The sequence below is a fragment of the Ruditapes philippinarum genome, unplaced genomic scaffold (genome assembly GCF_026571515.1).
Source record: "Ruditapes philippinarum isolate M1 unplaced genomic scaffold, ASM2657151v2 ctg5117_1_1_1_1, whole genome shotgun sequence".
Classification (NCBI taxonomy): domain Eukaryota; kingdom Metazoa; phylum Mollusca; class Bivalvia; order Venerida; family Veneridae; genus Ruditapes; species Ruditapes philippinarum.
The window spans coordinates 1-5834 of record NW_026852718.1 but is presented as its reverse complement, the minus strand read 5'-3'; the positions used below and the strand labels follow the sequence as shown (position 1 = coordinate 5834).

The window sequence follows — 5834 nt, the reverse complement described above, 5'->3', positions numbered from 1 at the left end:
TGAAACATCATTTTTGTGAACTTTTACATATCATAAATCATGGCTTTGCGTTGATCTTTGCATTGCATTTTGTATTTGTTGTTATATGTCGGGCATTGAAATAAGACACATTACTTAAGGTCTTTCTGAACAGATGGTCAAATTAGTATCATTTACAACACAATAACAATATCGTCTGGACACATTTGAAATTAAAATCAAGAATAAAATGTTCTGTTCATTCTTTGTTTGCCAATATCTCCGTAGGAGCGAGCTTCTGACCTAAACAAAACTGTCTCAAAATAAGAAAATCTAACCGAAAATAAACGTATTCCGGTATCTGTAGCATATGTAACTGTAAACAATAGTGTTGCCTTTATTACAGTTTCATAAATGTGCTTAACTATTGAAAGGTTATTTTTGTAAACATCAAAATGTTCTAGTCGACCTATTTGACCGTTAACTTTTTATGTGTATATGCATTGTATTTCGGTCTTGAACCGTTGCATGTTAAACAATCAGATACATGATTTTATTATGCATTTCACACCTTATAAAATATAATCAATGGACTCTCAGAGCTTGACATAACTTTCCAATAAAAACGTTGTTTTCAGTTTTCTGTTTTTTTATGTCTATTTTGAGAAACTAACTTCAAAATAGGAGTTTTCTTTCACCACAGTTCTACTAAAATTTCGCCAAATGGGAATGTTGCCTTATGTAAATTTACGAAGTATGACACAGTAAAGCATTTTCACTGAGTCAATGCCACGTTGTACCGTTTCATGTAAAGTAATTATTTTATGATTATCCTCAGAAATCTTACACAAACGAAATCGACTAATATTTTGCCATACGACTGTCGATATCCTGTTTACACTTAAAAATGAAATGAGCATGTATTTTTAAGGTATTGTGTTTTGTAAATGTAAAAAGTAGTTTTATCAAAAGTGTTTCGAATGTGATACGAATTTAATGAATCTTTGCATAAGCTCAGAATTCTATGACAGAAACATCTTTTAAAGCGGAAAGAGTTGGATTTAGGGTAAACCTCGTTCGCTAGATATCTGCCCCTAATACTGAAAATGTAGCATGACATGATAATATGTTTCGATTGTGATAGTATTTTTTCAGTTTAACGTACATTCTTCTTTCACTAAACAATACTTTCACTATTCATTTGTTTTCAAAATTGAAAATCCTCCTTAAAAATCAATATGTAAGACAGAAATCAGTACAGCTTTGTCATTTCTGCGAACATAAATTTGATCTTATCTTGACCTACGACATGTTAGTTTTTCCAATACATTAATATTTAAATGATGTTTGCTATTGTGGAGAAATTTACGCATATTTAATAAGCAAATTGCGACTCCATTCAGAATTGCATTTACAACTTGATTTATAAGCCAAAGATTGAATTGGAAATGACCATAAATTTATGTCCATTAGTATACACCACAAAGCACTTAGTGCCAAATTACTTATTTAACAATACAGCAAGTAGAGGTGACACTAAATCTCAATTTACATTTTGAAAGAGCAAATTCAAATTTGTGAACTGTGATACAGTCAATGGAAGCAAATACTTATACTTCTATTTTTATTTTATTATAATTTTATTTATTTTGTCCTGCGAACAAATTGTAGTTTTTGGCCATTATTTCTTCATTTTAGAAGGTAAAGCCGTCGTACATAGGCACGGGATACCTGAGGGCTAGAGCTTCATTTTAAATCTTGTTCTGAACTTTGTGTTGTGTACCTTGGTGGAGGAAGACCTCAAGTGCCCATTCAGGCATTTCCTTTGGGACGAGCAGGAATCTGAGTAAAACCACCGTTCTTTTGTAAGCTTGCTGAATAGCTTCCTCACATGAAAGAGTACGAAGTCCCTGGCACGACCCGAACCCACAAAATACGTTAAGACATAAAAAGGGAAAGAGTTTGAATCTCATACACAGCAGGGGTTTTCCTGATGCATTTGCATCTTTGAGTTAAGACATGAGTTTATGATAACGATCCTTACTAAATAACCATACTACATCTATGCACCATTTGCCTTTTGTTGATCATATAGAAGATATAACACCAATAATTGCACTCTACATTGTAGTGATAAAGAAAATTCACGATTAATTCAGGTGCTGAAAAGTTGCTAAAATCAACCTTGTGAACCTTCAGGTGACTCTAACTCTAAAAAATAAAACAACATTCAATGTTAATAATACATTAGAATACATCTTTCAGTTGTTAACATTATTATGTTATAGACTACTGCCTAAATGGATATAGTTATAGATAAATGATTCCAGCATTCCTGTATTCTATTTAAATATTAAATGCAAACACATGAAATGAAGAAATGAAGAGCAATTGTATACACAGTAATTTAGTCAAATGGCACGCGTTAAAGTCCGAATTGCGACTCACAGGCTTTTCAATCTTAAACTATTACTTTAAATATAACTCGTTGAATATTGAAAATTATATTTCAGTTAAAAATAAAACATACAAATAATAGTCGAAATTGATGCAAGGGAAACCATTCTTACAATTATTGTAGTCTAAATATTTCACAGTTACTCCCCTTTCAGCTGTTTCTTTTGTCGGTGTAAGGCGAGATCAGAGAATATTTGCAACGCATCCGTCGCCTCTCCAGTCTAGCTAAACCGATCCCGGAAATGTGGGTCATAGGTAATCTTAGTGTCTAATGACAAAATGAAAAAAATGTTATTTCATGTCATTATTTCATGTACATTTGATATATTTCTTCTGTATTAAAAAAAACCCCAGAGAGGTTAATCTTACTTAAACATATATAAAAATAATTCTTTATCGAAATTGTTTTTTTGAAACACAAATTACACAGTTTTATCATGGCAACACACTAATATGAACGAACAATTTAATATAAGAACAATAAGATATTAAAAGGCATAGAAAAAACACAGTATTGTTCGCGGTAGCCCCGGATCATGACTATTTTATCACTCAAAACATATCTAATTAAATTATGATCTAATTTTGTTACACTCATCAACAGTTAAATTATATTGGTTACATAATCTTATGGTCGATTCTCAAATCAGTTGTAACATAGAATGTCTCTGTTATTTAACACTCGTGAATATTGTACGTAAACAGAATAAAATTTCAATAACAAAATGTTTTTCTGCAAATTTAAGAAGGATTTTATCCGCTTTATAAGAGTCGTTTACAAATTTACAACCATATATATTTCATACAAGCGTTTTGGAAGCATTCTTAACAGTTGTAAAATATAAACACTATTTTTGCCCCTGATATATGTATATATCTTTATACACTTTAAACAAATGAATATTACATTTACGAGCGAACATTTTCTTCAAATGGAGAATTTTAAGTATGGTTATTACAAATAAAAGCCGAACTATATTTGAAAATAATCCTCATTAAATAGAATAATCACAAAGAGAAACATTTAGGTTCCATTAGTTATCTAAAAAGCTTTCTTAACTGGAATAAATCTTTCCTTGCTGGAATTCAATCACCAAATAATAAATAATTCAGAGGCCAGGGGCGTAATTCTTTTAGCCACAAAAGGTTTGAACACATATTATTATAACTGTAATTATGCAAATAAAGTTCTCGAGTTTTCGCGTGCACACGCTCTTTAAGCTTATATATTACATTCCAAAACGTACAAACTAAAGAGCCTAGTACGTATTTGAACAGTATATTTACTTATTTTTTCATATATCAAGCATTCATTTCTCGAGTCTTTTTTATAAGTAATTTTACAAAAGATACAACTTAGTACCTGCTCAAGTGTATCTAGTATCATCTGCAGCACATGTGATTGTCGTTCAAGCGTATCAAACCGGCCCATGTCAACCGACATTTGCTGCGTGGTTAAAAGCTCGAACACCAGGACTAGCAGCCACGGTATATCCAGAAGGCTTTGAACCTGGAAATGTGGGTGTCCATTAGTGCGCACATATGGCAGCATGGATCGTGCTTGTGTAAGAATATCTGAAAAACAAATATTGCATCTTACAAGGTAAGGTTAAAAAACTTTGGCATAAAATGATGTTGTGAATTGTCTACCATAAAGATTAATAATAAAAGATTGAAGAAACTGAATTTTAAGACTTTTAATGATCCATTTTGTCAAGTTATTTTTTTAAATGCCTTATTATATGGATGAAAACGTTATGAACCGGACAAGAAATATATCAGCCATCAGACAATGTTGACCTTTGATCTCAATCTCAAAGTGTGACCTTGACTTAAGACGTAGAGGTCTGTTTATTTCACACGACACGTCGTCGTTTTTGGTGAACATTTGTGCCAAGATATTTCAAAATCCCTCGATCGCCCGGAAACTAAGTCTGACGGACGGATGGAGGGACAGACAGACTGACAGACAGACAGACAGACAGACAGACAGACAATAAGACGATATTTATTTCTATATGCCACTTTTTCTTTGAAAATAATTGAACTGCTACAATTTTATAAAACCTGACTAATGATTAACCGTAACTGTATAAATATATCGCCTATATCTTTGGTTTAACATTTTAAGAGCAGCATCACTCGATCGTTTTGATAAGATTTGCACATTTAACCACTTCTTATCATTCACTTTGTATGTTTTCTTTAATCACTCAAATGGAACTGAAACGAGTTGCTAATGGTGTTAAATTTTGTGAATTTATGAACATATTATCTTTGACCATCAACCCCATTAGACACACATTTATGTGTTTTAAGGTATTAGAAAATGGTGATGAAATAGAGGGATCGAATAAGATAAAAGTTTGTTTGATCTCATTGAAGAATTTTAAAAATAAACTTGCGCTGATTCGGATAAAACAGCCTCTTTGTAATATAGTCGAGAGTAAAGTTGCCAGTATTCCACGATCCAGCACTTATTTGGTTGTTTCATTGCTTTAAAGAAAATTTCACGTCAAATTTTACGTCAAATCCAAGTGGTCGGTCTATCTAACCGGATTTCCTGAATATCTAACCAGTAATTACCTTTATTTTCGCAAGTGACCGACTACCGATCACACATAATTTCTAAGTCACTGGTGAGATGCAAAGTAAATTACCATACGGTCTTAAGTCCGATATCAATGTTGTCACAGAGGGAGACATTTCTCTTAGCAAGACGACCTAACCAATAACAGCTGAATTACAAATCCGATCCTCTGTCCATTGAGCTAAACGTCTAGACATTTTTCTGGTTAAACTCAAGTAATTTACAACTTCTCTACATGCATAAGAAACATTGAATAAATATCTAAATATGTGTTGTCTTCAACAATTCATATCAAATGGCCACTAAGAAAACATGTACCACACAGTTTGTTTTGAACAAACGAAGCTTATGCCCGCATGTAGAAAGGAAATGTACTTTTTATTAAATGGTAGTCAATCAGTTTCATCAGTCATTTTTTTACTCTACAGCTCTAGTTCCCCATATCCGGACATATATAATCTGATAATCTTAGTCATCATAACGGATATATAACTATATGATTATTACCGTCACGACGGAAATATGAACAAGGGCTTTGCGAGTCTTTAACTCAAAATATTCGCCAACTTCCTAGGGTGTAAACAGGAAAACCGTAGTTACAACTTATTTTTTTGACAGCATAACAAAAAAACAATTTAGAAACAAGTGTACTTCCTGTTATCGCAAGAAAGGTTCAAGTTAAAATATAAAGACTACCAAGTAAGGAACAGTGATCGGAAGTAACGTGCGCATGTACAAGACAGGGTACATATTGAATTGTATAAGCTTGAAAGACAGGGTACAGTGATTTTGTTTATATACTGTGACAAAACAAAATTATACCTGTAAC

General features: G+C 32.4%; 1 long non-coding RNA gene across 1 annotated transcript; it reads right to left on the bottom strand.

Moving 5' to 3' along the window:
• Positions 1–1381: 1381 nt before the first annotated feature.
• LOC132722191 (uncharacterized) lies at positions 1382–3984 on the bottom strand. Its single transcript, XR_009624589.1, has 3 exons — positions 3779–3984; positions 2529–2683; positions 1382–2169 (listed from the first exon to the last, which is right to left on the bottom strand). It is a non-coding gene; the product is annotated as an uncharacterized LOC132722191 (long non-coding RNA).
• Positions 3985–5834: the final 1850 nt, after the last annotated feature.